Raw genomic sequence first — 19,734 nt, 5'->3', positions numbered from 1 at the left:
TTGGTAGTTTTCCAAACAACTCATAAAGTTAATGCACTGGATGTTGACGGATGCACGTCAATGTTCTGGCAGAAGACACTAAATCGAAAAAATGACATATTGAGTTAGTTATACCAAAATGTTCCTTATTTCAAAGTTTACCGTCTGGAAACCTTCTTAATAAATAAACAGTCTTTATTTTAAAGTCATTCTTTTTACGATCACTTAATAATCTTACATGATAGACCATTTCAAACATTTTAACAACTTCAAAGTCAAATTACTCAAAAATAGTATTCTCCAATTAGTGTATTCTGCCAGAACAGAGACGAAATACACTTCGAAAAAGCAGCGGATTTAACCACAGCTTCCGAATTTGATAAAGCAGAGTAGAATTAGAAAAAAAAATCTGCAGTGGTATCACAACCTTCATATAAAAAAAATATGTACTAAACTAGTTGACGGTAAAGGTCAAATATTGATGGTATAGTTGTAGGTATGTTGGAAAACATGTAATTTTTAATATATATTTTTATGCAAACCATGAATTCATTAAAATCAGCCAAAAAATGGTTAACATCATCTATCTCTCGTAAAAATACACTTTCTTTTTTTTCTTTTTTCCACAATTTTCAATTATAATAATGTATCAGTGATAGTGAAACAATTTCAGGATTACCAATGTCCGAAAAATTTACATATATTATATTGCCACCTCAACGAAAATCGAGTCCGCAATCCCCGTTATGAAAAGCCAGTGCCCTAATCAATGAAGTACTTACTTACATTACCCTGATATGCACTAGCATTAGAGCATAATAGCAAGTACACGGTCGATATGCGACATGCAACGTGTGAATCAATTTGTAGCACCACAAACTGGGGTCGGATAAAGAAATAATAATAACTGGATATAATATAACAACCTTGATATAAAAAAATATGTACTAAACCATGTAGTTGACGGTAAAGGTCAAATATTCATGGTATAGTTGTAGGTATATTGGAAAACATGTAATTTTTAATATATATTTTTATGCAAACCATTCATTAAAATCAGCCAAAAAATGGTTAATATCATCTATCTCTTGTAAAAATACACTTTCTTTTTTTTTCCTTTTTCCACAATTTTCAATTATAATAATGTGTCAGTGACAGTGAAACAATTTCAGGATTACCAATGTCCAAAAAATTTACATATATTATATTGTCACCTCAACGACAACCGAGTCTACAATCCCTGTTATGAAAAGCCGGTGCCCTAATCACTGAAGTACTTACTTACATTACCCTGATATGCACTAGCATTAGAGCACAATAGCAAGTACACGGTCGATATGCGACATGCAACGTGTGAATCAATTTGTGGCACCACAAACGGGGGGTCGGATAAAGTAATAATAATAACTTGAGATAATATAACTCAACGGAGTTAACTAAGCTCCATACAACATTTTCAGAAAAAAATTATATTCGCTCCTAAGATGATCACATATTAGTCGTATCGAGTTGAGTAATTAAATTAAGGTCATCAAAAAGATAATGAGTCGATATCTAAAAGAGTAAATTTTTATAAAATTGTTGGCAGATATAAGAATCCTTACCCATAGCTCTAGGATGTGTACTCTACCAAAAAAATACTTTACTGTGGGGGAAAACTATATGACCAGTGGAAAAAAAATACGAGTGTATTATATAATATCATATTTCCAGAAATTCAATAATATCTTCTATGGAAGTAGCCATGTTGATAATATTTGTATGTGTTTAGTGGTTTAGGTCTTTTGTGTCACAAGGGTCTCTTTATAGTAAACTTAGGTGCGGAAGTAAACCGTTTCGGGAAAGATAAGATGGATATAACGTCAAAGAACTGTGAGAGCAAACTATGCTTTAGATTTTGTTTTATGGACAACAAATGTAGAGATTTATGACAATCTTTACCGTATATACAACAAACACAATGGCATGTTGAGATATAAAAGAATATTCTATGTACATAATCCTAGCCATATTAAATTAAATATTATGTATCTATTACGTAATAATACATAAACGTAAAAATAATATTAAATAGATTAGGTATAACGAATAGAAAAAATCTTTTTGAAAAATAAGAAATGCAAAATTTTATGAAAATAATAATATATTAAAATTAACACAAATAAAAATTTAATAATTAATATTCTACAGTATTATTTATAGATATACGATGCTCTGAAAAAAAACTAAAGCAAGTGAATTGTCATTTTTACTCATATAATCAAAAATATGGGAAACCAGGCAGTGCATATTATATTAACAAACCTTTTTTACGACGAATATAATATAAGTCATTCATCGATTCGTCAAATCTATTATTTTACCTATCTTTTTCTGCACATAACATACATACAGTCATTAGAGATAAAATGACTGTCTATGAATTCGTAGGTGCAATTTTGAAAAACACGTCTAGTGAAAATTAAATGAATACATATGTGTATATTCATATTTGTAAAGTAAAATAAACTATATATTTTATTTGACGTGCATCAGTTAGGTTGGAATTAGGGAATCCAATCCCGAGCCAAAATTCTGATCCCGGGATTTCGGGATTACAATTTGACAATCCCGGGATTGGCATTTTTTCCATTGTTAATACAAAATTTTTATTAACAACATTGATAAAATCGGTCAAAAATAAATCTAGTATAGTATATACTATTTAAGACATTTATTGTTAATATCGTATACGTTCAATCTTGGAAAAACACAATCTAATTAGTCAGCCAAATATGAAACTGCCGTAAAACGTATGATATCATGGTGGAATTACTTTGTTAAAAGTGCCAAGCATTGTTTTTTTCCAATGTGTCCATTTCTAATAATTTATGTGAAAAAATAAAATGAATCGGCAACCTACACATGGGTATAAATCAAACTTCATTCAAACTCAGTTTATTTCTAATGTATTTATTTTTTATCAAAAGTATTTTTTCTGCTATATTTTCGCTTTTATTTTATTTTCCATAAAAATTGATAAAAAAATCCCATGATTATGTTTATCAATCCCGGGATTCATAGGTATCGAAAATAGCTCGGGATCCCGGGATCCTGGGATTCGGGATCTGCTCTGTACTATTCCAGCTCTGTACTATTCCATTTAAGAAATTTCCTATAGATAATAGAAAAAATAAAAATATTTTTAAATGGAATAGTACAGAGCTTGAATCCACTAGAATTTAAAACAACTTATGCTGCAAACCTAGGTAGGCAAACAATTAATTATTGCATTTTATTGATTTTTTATTTTTGTTGACATATCCATATTAATAAATAACTATTTTTTTTTCAATTTTATCCAATTATTGAACATTTATACTTTTGAAAACACTTCTGAGAAAATATATTATAACCGATAGAAAAAATCTTTTTGAAAAAACTTACTTACAACAAAAAAATCTTGGACTGATCCATGACATCGTTTAGTAATTAATTAGTAAAGTAATACCTATTTTTATTTAAAATAAAAAACCCGATCACCAACAGTAGCTCAATTTGGAAAGCGCTTTAGTGAATTTAAAAAGTCAATAGGTAAAATTTATCGCAATTAAGTATGACTCCTTTAGCATAGTGGACTATTTATATGCGTGGGCGTATAGACCCGAAAGATGCGGGTTCGATTTCTGCGGGGTGTCTTCCTTTTTTGAAAAAGAATTTTCTATTGGTTATAATATTTTTTTCTCAGAAGTGTTTACAAAATTATGTAGGTATGTTTAATATTCATATTTATATCGATTATGCTGTTGTGGAAACTGTAAAATGTGATACCTAATTCCGCCTTATTAAAATTATGTGTTAATATTTTTTAAAGTAAAAAGTCATCTTTTTATTGACTTTGAAAACACAACTATTAATATAATTGGAATAAAAACGAGAATGCGGCCAAGTTACAAGAATTCTTGTATCTTCAAAAAATATCTATTGTTTTGTCCTTCATTACATTGTTGCGTGCGTTTTTGATACAAAAGAATCTGAAGGGTGCAGCGCTTGCGACTTTCCATTGATATGCAAATAGGTGATTTATAACACGGATGCTAATTTGAGCCTGGCGTTTAATTAAAACGGAGACCGCGTCCATTAGTCAGCGCGCGCAACAAGTAAACCGACGCTGCGTTCGGGCGCCGCGACGCCGGCATCCAATTTTGCGACGCTTACTTTGAATACACGTTTTTTTACGTCATACTCTTTGTCGCGCTGAGTTTTCCATTCGAGAAACGTTCCTTGCTAGGTAAATTGGTTCATTTATGGTTATTAACTATGTGGGCTTAGCAATCTAGCTTGGAAATGTAGTTTTCTTATTATTTAGTTTTTCAGATTATCAGTAATATAGTACATTAAGAGACTACTTACGTATATACGTATATCTCATATCGTATTTATGTATCAAAAGTACAATCTTATTAGACAAGTGTATTAATAACAAATAATTACAAGAAAAAAAGAACTTTTTAAATACAACGTTTTTAAATTTTCTGTTGAATCATATAAACATGACTTGACTGCTTAAACGATAAAAAAATTGTATTTGATAGAAATACTGAATAATGAAATGTCATTTCACATTGATTTCTATACTAACGCACGTATATATTATTTAATAATTTAGTTGCTAGGACCCCCTAGCAACCAATAATGGTATCGAAATAACTTTTCATACAAAAAAAAAATTCAATTCTACTTAAAGATGGCTAAAAGTATTAAAAATTCATTGGCATCGTGTTCTGATATATTCTAAAAGTTTCAAATGTCTAGCTAGTCGGGAAGTTAGTTAAAAATCAATTGCAAGATTTGTACCGGACAAATAAGAATACGGCCTAAGAATAACGTTGTAACGTTGTAAAAACTGGCAGTAAAAATCAGTTTATAATTCAAAATACTGATTCAGAAACTCAGAAACATAAATAATATCTTTTTTACAATACACACGATTTATACATGAATAAGAAGAGTTTAGAAAAACATTCGCATATAGCCAATAAAAAAAATCTTTTTTAAAAAAAGTAAGACACCCAGCAGGAATCGAATCTACGTCTCTTGGGTATCGTGCCCTGTGCATTACCACTATGCTACGACTACCATGCCTTATTGCGACAAATTTTTAACTATTAGCGTTTTTAATACCTGCTCATAAGTGCTTTCCAAATTGAATTACGGTAGGCGATCAATTTTTGTCTTCTAAATTAAAGTATTTATTACTTTAATTTCTAACCGACGTCACGGATCACTCCAATATTTTCTGTTGTAACTAACTTGAACGTGCTAATAATTTTAATTAACTATTTCTTTTATTAACGAATAATTCACAAGATTTTAAGAATTTACGTTTAAAATTATTAGCAAGTTACAACAGAAAATATTGGAGTGATCCATGATATCGGTTAGTAATTAATGTAATAAATACTTTAATTTAGAATACAAAACCGTTCGCCTACTGTAACTCAACTTGGAGAGCGCTTATAAGCAGGTATAAAAAAGGCCAATAGTTAAAATTTGTCGCAATTCAGTATGTCAGTCGTAGCATTGTAGTAATGCATAGGGCACGATACCCAAAAGACGCAGGTTTGATTCCTCCCGGGGTTCTTACTTTTTTCAAAAAAAGATTTTTTCTATTGGTTATAATATTTTCTCATGATTGTTTTTAAAATTATGTATGTTCACGTATGTTACTTTGTTGGTTATGCCTTTTATCCGTTACCCACTTATCCATCTATTGTTTTTAGAAAAAAATGCTGATAGCTACCGCTATAATAATGTTTTGAATTCCACCCAGGCATGCTTACCAACTTTATTTTAATGAAAGACTATTGAAACCTACGGTAGTCATTTTATTAGGATTTTTCGAAGATGTGTGTGTTATATAAAAAAATATTTCAATTGTTAGTTTCAAGAATTCATACAATATTAACTTTGTAATATTGTCATCGTATTCAAATGATGATAACATATTATTGTATGTTTTCTTATCATATACGGCTAAATAATAATAATCTTGATGAATAAATATATATTTTTAATATTTAAAATTTAAAAAAAAATATCGTAAAAAGTAGACTATAAATTTTTATATTAAATTAAATTCCTTTGTATTTCTCTTTTTTAAACCTCAACCAAGAATGCCTTCATATATTTTGGATCGAAAGAGTATTTTCCGATATTGGTAATTTTATAAATATTGAAAACAGCCTTCGTTTATAAAGGCGGCAGATGTTTTAATATTAAAATAGTTTAGAATCAGAATGCACGATTGAAATTTATTTATTTCCTATAAATAGCAAAGAAACCACTCATGGTTATTGGAATATATTATTTAAAATAAAAATAGGTACGTAATTTTGTTTAAAATAATGTATGAATGTTTGTATATAATATTTTATTACCGATGTACCAACACATAAATAACCATTATTCTTTAGTTTCTCTTCAATTATTTATTTTGAATTAAGTGATTTTTATAAAGTTAGTACAAGATTAAATACTTTATACGGTATTTATAATACAGCTTGCTTATATATTCATAATAAATACCAACAATTTTTCTATACTTCAATAGTTAACTATAGTATAGTATTTACTTAAATGTGTCATGGAAAGTTGCTTATCTGTGCAAAATAAATCAATAAATAAAAAAGAGATGCAATGTGACAGTCCTAACCAAGTTCATGAAACTGAAATGTGCTAGACACCTGGTTTGCTTCGAAAAAATACAGTTTTACCTGAAATTCATTGAAGGACTAAGGCAAGGGTCGGCAAACTCTTGGACCAAAGAGCCAAATATGAGTATCACAACGGTTCAAAAAAAATTCGAGAGCCATACATTATATCGTCGCCGTAGATGTCAAGGGAGCCAGTCCACAAAATCATAATGCTGAGAAATCGGCGCGCAAAGATTTTGTGTGACAAAAAAAGGAACAGTTTTTGTTTTAACTTTTTTATTTTTAAAGATAGAATTGTGAAACTTTGAACGTAGATACTTTGTGATATTATCTTTTTATTATTTTGAATGAATAACTAAAAAAAATTGTATTTTAAAAGTTATGTGTGTTATATCTCTTGACCACTGAATATTGACATGTACAGTTGGCATACTTGTGCGGTAGTCAAAAGAGTTAGGCCTCTTATGCCTGTTGAACACTGAGAATTTGTGGACAAAGCACTAACATTTTGTGGATATACTCTAAAGAAAAGTCTATTATTGACCTTTTATGGTGCCCACCTTAACCTAGAATCTACCTGATTTCATTCAGTATGTGAACATAGTCGTCTCTAAACAAAAAGTTAGCTTTTCAAAAATATAATTACATTGTTGTTTTAATTTAATCAAACGCTTTTTTTGTAGTACTTATTCCATTTTTAATCAATAAATTAGGACCGGTTTCATCCGCCTCAGAGGGACATTTTCAACTTGTTCATTTCAGTTGAAAATGTCCCTATGAGGCGGACGAAACCGGTCCTAATTTATTGATTAAAAGTGGAATAAGTACTACAAAAAAAATGCGTTTTATTAAATTAAAACAACAATACAATGCAGTTACACCATGAATTGACAGTTAACAAAATAAAAGAAAAAAATATATAATTACAATTAAGTTACAATAAAACTAGACACACATTTTAATCATCTCCATCGCTCTCTGAGCTGCTGTTTTTCTGAGTTGGACGATCTTCAGGCTCCAAATTTTTATAGAAGTCGTGATAGGTTGACGGAATGCTACCTTTTTGGCATAGTTTTGACAGATCTTTTAGTTTACCTTGGTCAATTCTAGGTTTGGAACTGTACAGCCTTGGTACTTCTAGGGTAGGTACGTTTCGATGCCGTCTTCGCTGGATTTGTAGTGACTCAAAGTTATTCTGGCTCAATTGGTATTTATAAAAGATAGTCGTGGGTTCACCTTTGCGATATTGGAACCACTTTACCTTTAGCCACTTCATTTTGTCTCCATTTTCCGACAGAGTTTTATTGGTCATCACTTGACTGCAATATTTCTTGTAATCGAAGAAGTCGGAATATTCCATTTCCACAACCTTATGGTAGGGGTTACTAGTTTTCGCGGTACGGGCGACCATATACCATCCTTCTGGTGTGAATACGTCCACTTTCCTTCCTCGGGCCTCTATTGTGGAGTGCACAGAATCGCACTCCATTTCGGAGTGCCCTGATTCCATAAATTTTTGGTTTATTGTGTTGATGGGCAGCTGTTCCACGGCACGTAATAACATTGTAGATACAACTGAGTTGCGATTTTGACCTGAAGCTGTATCCGAATACAGAGTTACTTCTTTTTTGGGGCCTACTGAAACCAAGAGCTTCCACAGGCACGTGGCGACCTCCGAAGCACCCTTTGTACCTGCACCTTCATGCCACATGTAGTTCGTCGCTTGTCTAGTAGCCAGGTCATACACTGTGAAATTGTAGGTTTTCAGCTTTTTGGTATAATACAACTGTCCTACTTGCAAACTTGGAGTCAACAATATTTTTTCCAGATCCATGGTAAAGCAACTAATTGTTGGATCACACATAGCTTGGGCCTTGTCGATTTTTTTGTGTTCTCTCGCTTCCTCTTTTCGAGTCAAGTGCAGTTTGTATTCCTCCTCGTCTTTTGCCTTCTCTTCGTCTGACTTGTTCTTGTACTGAGTACAAAAGTCACACTGATCCTTTTTAGGAGTGACAAAGATCGATTTGTAGAAGCCGTGCTTTTCTGGTTCAACATTATGCTCCTTGCAATACTCTACATAGTCCATGTAGATACGAGTCTCGCTCAAACCAGAAGGCAAGTATTTTCTCTTACTGCTGCTCCGGCAGTAATGGGAAGCAACTACGGGCAACGATTTGATGTGGTCCCTGATTATGTTCCTCACTTCCTCTGGTTTTTTGTTGGGCGGTTCTTTGTGACCTCTCCGATCTATATCAGTGACACCTGAAGGAGTCAACTTTTTCATTGCATTTTCAACTTTTTTGCTCGAGATGTCATATGTCGCCAAAAAGAACTGTTTGCACACTTGGGCTCTCAATTCATTACACATCACAGAGTATTGCAAGGTATACTCTCGTTTGGTGCAGTCTCCATGGTACCTTCGTTTCACTGGGATACGATTTATACTGTTACCAATGAAGGCCCATCTTGCTCTTTCGGAATCCAGACTCAGATAGTCGGCCAACATTTGCTCCCGCTGTGATTTTCCTATTTTGGATGTGCATTTATAATGGCACTTACAGTTAACTTCTCTTATCGCCCTTGCTCGAATTTTTTTTCCGGATCTGCTTTGATATTCGCTGCCTGCCATTCTCAATATCTTTTGTGAATTCCGCTTCCACATTTTTGGGTTTCGCTTGCGTTTCCTACTTAAATCATCTGTAGTCTGATCTGTAGAAGTGGGGATGGATGATACAGGATTGTTACTATGGTTGCTCTCGGTTATTTCAGAAGTATAAGTTCCTGAAACATTAATGTTGTGTTGATAATATGCAGGTTCCTGCTGGCATGACTCATTTGAATCTAGTAGTGTTGGTGCCAGGTTGACGTTCCAATCTGTAAAACAAAACAAAGTAGTTTATTTCTTTGAAACTACCAAGGTAAATATTAATAATTTGTTATTAGCAAATGACTCTCTGATGGTCACAGGTTTTAATCAAACCAACAATTATTGATAACCAACAAATTAAAATATTGACCTCCCACGTGTGTGCTTGGAGAGACATTTTGGAGCTCTGTATATATGGCTGGACCAGCAATCTTGTCCGGAGCTTGCATATTCAGCTCGAGGTCTGCACATCCAGCTTGTACGGCATTCCCGTGAGAGTCTGTAAAAGAAATAAAACTAATACAGCTTGCGCACACATTACTTATTGCTGTCAAAGCAGCCTGAATCAACATTTTTAACTAGTAAGTGTTTTTAGCTCAATATTTCATCGACACTTACCTTTACGGGTATGTTGATTAGTAGAATTTAAAACGGCTGCAACCATTAGTCTCCCACGTGAATAGTTCATTATTTAGCACCTTTTCTCACTGAATCACAACTGAATACAACAATCACACTAAATACACTGAATAAAAATGCTTACAGTCGCAAACCCAAAGAAAAAAGATCACCAAATAAACCAACCGCAATGTTAGTATGAATAATATGACACGATACAGGTGCTGGCGTGAATAACCCGACTCGCTAAACTCAGTTTTCTCTGTTTCTTATGCTGAGTTAGAGCAAGACAACACTATAAATCTTTGTCGAATGTGAGCCGAGGCGTGCGTACCGGGCCACAGATTGAGCGGGAAGTCCCAGTGGTCAACAGCGTTAAGTCACATAATCATGTGAAATTATTCGGAAGTCAAAAGACTTATGCGGCTTGTCGTCATTGACTACTTTAATGTATGTGTGCTAGGTCTATTGGCAATTTACAAAATACTCATACATAGGGCTTTTTGTGGCTCAAATCCATTGACCACGGCATCTTTGATGGTTTTAAAATGCTTTTGTGTACTTAACTCATTTTCGCCAAATGTGTGGCTTGACTCCCTTGACATCTACGGCGACGATATATTTATAAATATAATTTATTTCATTGAATTTTATTGTTTATTCATCAAGTGAAGAAGATTTTGCGAATAAAACTAACGCAAATATAAGTTTTTTTATTGTTAAAATTATAAATATATTTTTTTACAGAAAATGAGTAACATACAATTTTCACGCATTCCTTAAAACTAATGTGAACAATGACTGTCCTTGCATTTTTTTGGAGAGTGTCTGTATGTTTGGTATGTAACTTGTAGTTTTCAATTTTAGGCGCGACTCCAAATTTTATTCTCATCAGTTATTTGGCTTTTCTAAATGCTATTTATATTATTCATGTTTGAAAATGATTGTTCACATACATATTATGTAGACGCGAATATGAGTTCGGAAAGCTTTACTATATATTAAAAATCGTAGTATCTATCTTATTATGTAGATCTTTTAGAGCGCTCCGCTGAGTTGTGAAAATAAATTGAGTTTTTCTCTCTCCAAATCCTCAATTTTGGTGGCAAGACCTACAAATTTGAAGCTACATAACTCTTTGCTTGTTAAATCTACAAAAAAATCTATTTCAAAAGTGCTCGTGTTAATATGAAATGGAGGAAAATTTAATTTGAGGACTTTAGCAATGGGCGGATTTAAAACGACAACAATCATAACTTTTTTGTAAAAAATGTGAATTGGGAACTTGGCAAAGAGCCGCCCACCAATACCCAAAGAGCCGCATGTAGCTCGCGAGCCGCGGTTTGCGGACCTCTGGACTAAGGGATACTATACACCCACTTGATCATTAAATTCGTCGGAAGTATGTAACAATGACAGGGGAAGAAAGCTTTCATCTAACAGTGGATCAACCTCGATTAATGGTGATGAATAATTATTACCCATGTTATTATGAATATGGAAAAAAAAATAAGTATATGTATTATTTTATTTCAGACATAAATAATTATTTTCAAAACTCTATTAACCAACATTACATTTATGGGTAAATCCTATATGAAAACATTTGCTCATAATATCACTATGGTAATACTTTTTGAGGAGTATGCGTCAGAAAGTGTATGTATTGTAACACACGCGACGTAAATGGAAACTCTGGTATAATTGGTAGTATTGGCTTGTGTATATCTGATAATTATCTAAGAAATCGGGGGGATCCGTTGTTTTTTTTCCCATGGTGCAGAACTAGCCTGCCATTGGCAATGCCAATTGGGAGCGCAATAACTATATTTAATCAAATCACTACGGATATTGATATAGTTTAAGAAAGGGTCAATCAACCTAGTTTACCCTGTGTGCTTCCGTGTACTTTTGTTTTCATTATTTTTTTTATTGTATTTTTACTCATATCTGTATTTTTATATAAAGATTGTTAACATTTACTTTAAACCATGTCGAGAACCCTTTAAATTGATGATTTTTTTATGTTCATTATAATATGTAAAATAAATAAATTTGAAATTTTAACACCATTTATGTTCCAATTGATATTATGAAACAAATTATTGTATCGTTTTATAATATGATGATGATTTGTTTGATGAGTTGTTAATCATTTGCTCAGTATTATATTGGTTACATATACAAATCCAAATACAATATTATAATAATTAGATTAAGTGAAATAAACGTTAGATGAGTTTTACCCAGACGATGCATTTGATATGGTGGTATTTTTGTAAGATGTTTAAGTAAGATTTTCCAAAGAGTCAGTAATAATCTCCTACGACAAAAATCATCCATGTTATCATATTTATTGACAAGAGTATTTTAATGATCTGTTTGTCTGTAAAATATAATTAAGTAGTTAGATATCTACTGTGTATTAATGTGGTTAATTAACGTCGACTTGGCAATATAGGAATACTTCAGATATATATTATTATGTAACATAGAAGTGAATGTTTGATTTTGAGGTTTCCGTTCGCGAATAATGTTATTATTGTGTTTGTACAAATGTTTGACTAAATTTAATACCTTGTTGTTGTTTCGTGATTGGGTAACCATAATGAGCTAGAAACCATATTATACATTTACTTGGAAAGTGCTAGATTAAGTTCTACAGTTGAGCAACATTATTATTAGCAATTACGCAACCTATTTATTAATAATATATTATAGCATAAGATATTGTCATGTAATCAATAATTTAGTTTCTCTGCGGGAAAGTACGGTTATCCTGAAATTTTTGTTTTTGTGATAATAGCATTTAAACACGACGTGCCACTTCAAAATTCATGTGATGCATATTACGTACTACCAGTGTTATAATACTTCTATAACGATTATTATAATAGGTATAGTACATAATATGTATATATATAAACATAATATCGAAGGTATACTGACAGAAATCATTAACTCATTAAAACAAGTTCTGAGATAGTCGCAAAAAGGACTTTAATTTTTTTTTCGAAGCGTTCTCCTACGTAGATTTTTTTATGATTTAAAAACATTTTTTCTACATTATAAAGACTAACCTTTATGGCAAACACAATATATGACGTGTTACAAGTCCTGTATTTTGTATACGCAGAACGCATTAGGTCATTATCATGCTTTCTATCAGAATAAAAAATAAGAATATGATTTAATAATGTTTCTATTTTCTCACCATTATATCCTATGCTTTTGTGCGTTTTACCAGGACGTAGAGCGCAAAATTGTATACATTTTGGCATTTAAAACAGAAAAACAGCAAAAACTGAGTTAATGCGTTCTGTCAGTATACCCTCGATAATAAAAACATAAAATGTTTATGACTAATTTTTAGAAAAATAATACATAAGCTAGCGAAGTGAAAGAAAAAATGCACGGGTTACAGGAAAGTATACATTGAGCCAAATGCTAGCTATGTAATGTTTAGCCGATGTTACTTTTTTACCACGTTAATATCGTAAGCCACAATAACACTTGACAATTTAGTAGTTGTAGTTGTATTAACTAATTTAGTGCTAACACCGCGACTGGCGCGTTTGGAGTCGTTGGCCTTAAGATATAATTAACGTGTTATTTAAATGTGGTAATTAAAAAGTTAGCAGTGATTGTGTTTTGATATTCGACCTGTAGGTGTACCATGGATCTCCCATCATAGTATATAAGTTATGATAGTTACCTAAGTACCCAATAACTTATGCTACTTTGTAAGTTAGTTGATAAAAAAAGCTTGTTACATCATTTTGAAATCTGGTTGACGGCACGTACCAAAGGTCAGTCAACCCGCGTCAGTTATTTGCCCAACGCCAATTTCATAAATACACAATGCTTTCTTGATAAAATTAGCTATTTGTTATAATTTAGAACGCACTCTCAGCAACATTGTATTTAGGAATGTATCGTTAATTATTTTATATTATTTTATAATGCAACTAGGAAATGCTGGTGGTGTCATATTTGCGTGAACCCTGCGTAGCTCATGTAATATACAGTGACATACATCTTCAGGTTGTAGTCCCTAAGCTATTGTAGATTTCCTTTGTTTGGAATCGATATAAAAGCTCGGGGCGCGAAAGATCTGTTACCACATGTCATAAATTCTTTCCAACCTACGGTCGAATCTCTGATCGCCGATTAAGTAACTTTTCTCACAAATGTCATCGTAATCTAAATTGTCAAACTAATATTTATCTATCAATGTACTGCCTGTAATTTTTGTATCATTTTTTGTTGAGGGAAATAAATTGGGTATTTACGAATCACGCATCCACCTTCGATTCATTGAAGTCAACCTACCTACCACATCCATCAACCTCCTCTTCTCCTCACGATAGACCAAATGAGTTGAAGGCACTATATTAACGAATCAGGTAGTTTTGAATACAGTGATTCCATTCCGAATTACGAGTAGCTTCACTAATTTCTAGTGAAGGTCAATCCTTTCTCACCCTGCAGTTGGTATTAAAAAATTAATCTACGTGCTGCCGGTCTCACATAGAAGAAGGCATGAGACGTGGCGATTGATTGCGGTCTTGCGGTCTGACATGGTGAAGTGAGTAGTAAGTGGTACTGGCTAATTATTAGGTCAGCAACATGGAATAAAAACAACTGAACCTCCCAACTTATTCATAGAGACTTATGAATAATTATTTACAATATGAAAAAAAGCTGATAAAATAATGATAATACTTACTTATTATTATGTTTATCTAAAAGCTCCTAAGTTTATATGCAAAAAAGTGGTGATAAGCCTATTTATTATCTCTAGAAGAGCAAAAAGAAATGGTTCAGTGGGAACTTTATATTTCAGTGTAAAATTCACTTGTTAATGGCATTGCTTTGCGTTGTATTTTTTTCTCGTTTATGCAATATAACTAATTGGGTTTCTGAAAGCTTTCAACACTTTTTAGTTTTTTGCGACCCGGGTTTCACCTTCGGCATCTCCAGGCTCTATATGCACTCACCAAAAGGCAAATATACACTGACTGTGCCGGGTTGCAAAAAACGACTCAAATGGAATAGTAAAAAACTTAAATCCATTAGAATTTAAATAATTATTACTTGGCATGTTATGATAATTGAACATCAATAATTATTACACGTCACATATTTTTTCCTTCTAATATACCATTGCATCTTCAATGTATTGATGAATAATTATTAACGAAAAATAAGTAATAATAAAGGGGCCGATTTTATCGGTGGAGGGGTTTTTTTTATGAAGATTGCTTAAACACATTTCCACCTGCCTCCTCGTTGCTCTGAGCCATGACAAAAAGCCATTAACCGAGCTGAAATTTCCAAATCCCGAGAGCCATATGCACCCGCGTTATCCGGACGGGGAACCCCGCCATTCGATATGATTTACACAACAAAATGGCGACTGAGCTAACAAAATTTGCAATTCTAAATTAAAATGAAATGACGAACAGCGGCGCTGCCTGGCGAATGGGCGCCGCATCTGTACCACAAAACCATGGACGTATTGGCTCATAGAGATGCTAACTTTAATATTATAAATAAAAAAAGATGTGCCTAGACACATAATTTTGTCTCAATATTTTCAAAATAATACTTAACGGCCCACATGCCCGACGTACGTCAAAATGGACATTTTATGGTATTTTCAAAGCATTAGCCTAAACATTCCTTAAACATTGTAGATAATCTATTTACATAATTATGTTGTTTTTGTTTGTTGTTTTGTATTATTGTTTCCAATTTAATTGCATATTGTTGTAGCTCTCGTGGTGCAGTGCGTAAGGCGCTTGCATTCCACCGGTTCCTGGGTTCGATTCCCGGTTAGGACACACAATATTTGTGTGTTTTTCTCAAATCCTGGGTGTTTGTGATTGTTCAAAATTACTAACAACCACCTTGTAAGAAAAAGCAAGGACATGGTTATTAATAATTCTAAAAAAAATAGCGTATTGTTACTTAAAGTAAAATACCATATTTCTTAAATATCGAAACGTGGTATACACATTATAAATATAATTATAAGATAGTCATAAATGATAATCGAGCTTTAAAACTTTCTTAAAAAAAGCTTCTAAAAAGAGATTTTTCAATTGCTGGAATACTTTCTAATAGCATAGGAATCTAATTATAATAATTATGAGTAAAATGTTAATTTCGATGTTATTATTATCTTTTATTCAATACAATGTGTAGCCGGAAATCATAGCTACTACGTACGTGCCAATTTTTAAACCTCAATGTCCCTATTTAGCCACAGTTTAGAGCTTTCTCATTTGAATATGCAATATTAAAACTATTAAGGTACCAGCAGATTTTTAAGACAGTTTTTTTTCTTAAAGTGCAGTACTTTTTTTACTGTTAACATAAATCTGGAGTTGGAAGGATAATATCTCGGTTTTTTACTTTTATATCCATGGTAAATTTTGATGATATATATTTAAAAATAAAGAAAAAATATGAGATTTTTTAAAATAAAAAATGGAAAAAGTTTACATATTTTTATATTAGAGGATTTTCAAAACTTTACTGAAAAAAATATTTACTACGTAATTTACGTAATTACGTTATCACCATAATGTAGGCTATTACAAGCATCTTTATGTCCGAAAACATAAATAAATATTTTATGTTATATAGATTTTTTTTCTTTAAAGTTTTCAATGGCAAATTACGGTTATACGACATGTATGTTCACTGTATTACAGTTCATCGTAAAATGTTGTATTGGAAACCGATAGCTGTATAGTAGGTATTGAGATCGAATTCATGTCTAAATAAAACACCTACATAATTCGCAATGACATCTACATGGGCTACAAATTAAAGACAGAGGAAAATATGTAGGTAAGTAAATCAGAAATACAATCATATCATTTATATACATAATTTTAAAATACTTCTGAGAAATATGTAACTCTTATTTTATTTTTTTTTAAACGACGACACCTAGAAGGAAGCGAATCTGCGCTCTGATGAATGTCATGGGTTATAAATATTTCTTAGTGTATCGTAAGTGTTTTAAAATTATTTATTTGTAATAAAAGATTGCTACATTCTTAAATATTTTGAATTATTCACTGAAGAAAAAAATGGTTTATTATATTTATTTAAAATTATAGTAGGTGCTCTAAGTATCAAGTTGTAATATCTGATAAAGATGGCAGCATTATTATCAGATGTTTTAAGGCAATCAATTAATATTCTTATTTTGATCTAATAAAATTGAAAATTAGGATTAACGTAGAATTAATAAAAATAACTTTACATCAAAACCAATATCATGGACAATAACCGTTCGCAATGTTCCACGAACATGCAATTAAAATAAGGACTTACCGTATTAAGAGTTGTTAGAGAGAGTCAGTTTCTCAAATTGTGGGAACAGGTAAAATAGTTCAATAAAATTTATAGGTTATTCATTTAATGTTTGTTTGATCCAAAACAAAGATATAGTGTGTACAACGAATGTTTTATATTATTTGTTTGTTTAGGAGAAACATAATATGTCATTGAAGTATGTAAGTACTTGTTAATAAAAAAGAAAACATATTTTTTTTCGTCGATTTCGTCAAAAGCAACATACCTACTACCATTGTATATTACTAATTAATATATTTTTTAAACATTGGTTGTTTCGTAAAGAAAACAAAGTAACGAACAACTATTTCTCGTAAATAAAGTCTGGACATAGATGCTCTACTCAGGAATGAATATAAAAGTTAACATAAAAAATACTAAAAAATAAATAAAAGCAAGTTTTATACTATACACTTACCAGTTACTGTACCACATACAGTAACACTTACCTTACAGTACCAAAAACGTTCAAAATTATAAATATTTTCTACTGAGAGTATTAATTTTTCATTGAATCAAGATCCTCGTTATGATTACAATATAATTTATAATAAATGTAAAACCATCGCAAATACGTCACCGTCATAGAATAGACTATAACAAAATCATAGGAGGCTGAAACATTTTTATTTAAACCAGAATAATAATTATTGTACATAATATTATTATATTCCATATTTGTGTATTGTCACCACATTAGCTTATTATCTGCACCAAATTTTAATTCTCTGTTTAAATGTCGTAAATATAATTTTATTATAAATTCACCTAAAAGTAGATAGATTTAATCATAGAATATTGAATTAGCATCTTTTCAAGTAACGTATTCAGCCTTTATTAAAATTAACTTAAATAATCTTTTTACTATAATTTTTTTCGACCATGTTCGATCCAAATAGGATCATAATATGGGCCTCAACAGAGTGGGAGTTTGTATTAACAGATATTCTTTTTTAAGAAAAATGGATGTCAGCCACTTGCTCAACCTATTAGGTCCATACCCTGAGTCATACACAAATTGAAAAACAATATGGGACCCAGTATTCAAGCCTGGGACCCACGACGCTATAAATAGGCCGATGCTTCAGCCGCGCGGCCATCGTGGAAGTATATTATATACTATATTATTATACCCTGTTTATACGTGGATGGATTTACTGTTGACAGTACGTATTACCACGGCCATAACAAGCAAATGCACGTGTAAATATGTATTCTCATCTAAATTGCAAGATTGCATGATTGAAAAAGTTTGGAAGCTTCTGAATTTTCACGCAACAGTTGGATTTGTTCATTATCTGCGCCTGTGCTGTAGAACGATAGTGGCGAGCCTGCTGGTAAAAAAAACGAACTTCACCACGCAGAGACTCATTTTGAGCTTAACCGATTTTCATGACCTGTCAAATTGCACCATACAATGACAACATCGCGTCTCGCTTACGCTTCAAGAATGAGATTGACGAGACAGTCAGCACCTTTATGTGTATATAGTGAAGTTATTATCGCGATTGTTTAAAATACACAAGTCAATCCATGCACGTATAATAGGCGCTAAAAATAATTTATACTTAAGGAGTGATGGGTATGGGTTTACGTAGGGTGTTGATTTATACTTTTCCACTTATTAGAAATACGGATTCATGGGCATTTAGTAACGTAAGTAACAATTAATTATCATTAACATTTGTAAACGCACGCTTTGGCGCAAAAACGTGGCAAATCGTATTTAGAGGCAACGTTCAAGGATCAAGGGTAGGTTACCGACGGGCCGTACCTACTCTCGATGTTTTGTCCACCCAGAAACAGATAACGGTACTTTTTGTTTGTTTCGCTGTGAATCCTTGTCTAGCCTTGACTCATTTACAGTTACAATAATATTATCATTATATTCCCAACTCAGAGTGAGCAGCCAAAGTGGATGTCTGACGAAACGTGGGCTAAAATTGGAAAACGAGCCAGGCCGAAAGCCCTGAGAGACGGAGACAGACCCAGACCAAACCGAGGACCTCCGGACTGACTACCAAACCCAAGACAGGGTAGTAAAACGATCCGTGCGGTCGGCAAATTGAAGCGGCAGAGGAGGCAGCAAGCAGAAATGACACCAGAAAATCTTCCAAATTACTCGTGAAGTCTGCGGCAGGCGACCACCGACTCTCGGAGCCATTCGTGGTCCCAGTGAAGCAATAGAGTCTGACGCAGAATGTGTCAAGAAGATTTGGAAGAATCATTTCTGCGGGGTGCTGAACCGCCCACCCCCTTTGGATCCCTTTGACATATCTGCGGAAGCTTTACTTTTGGACATTCCCCGAGCGACCGACATTTCCAATTGCCCGCCCACGCACACCGAGATAAATCGGCTGTGAAAAGGCTCAAGAACGGAAAGACACCGGGGGGAGACGGGATTCATCCTGAATTCCTCAA

At 32.6% G+C, this 19,734-nt stretch overlaps 1 long non-coding RNA gene across 1 annotated transcript; it reads right to left on the bottom strand.

The window, feature by feature from the left end:
- Window positions 1-8,976: 8,976 nt before the first annotated feature.
- LOC147078329 (uncharacterized) lies at window positions 8,977-10,068 on the bottom strand. The gene is made up of 3 exons (XR_015072210.1): window positions 9,940-10,068; window positions 9,692-9,820; window positions 8,977-9,548 (listed from the first exon to the last, which is right to left on the bottom strand). It is a non-coding gene; the product is annotated as an uncharacterized LOC147078329 (long non-coding RNA).
- Window positions 10,069-19,734: the final 9,666 nt, after the last annotated feature.

Source organism: Rhyacophila brunnea, unplaced genomic scaffold (genome assembly GCF_057557595.1).
Source record: "Rhyacophila brunnea isolate RB1 unplaced genomic scaffold, BYU_Rbru_1.0 scaffold_11, whole genome shotgun sequence".
Classification (NCBI taxonomy): Eukaryota; Metazoa; Arthropoda; class Insecta; order Trichoptera; family Rhyacophilidae; genus Rhyacophila; species Rhyacophila brunnea.
The sequence above is the reverse complement of the archived record's forward strand: the minus strand, read 5'-3'. Positions and strand labels throughout refer to the sequence as shown.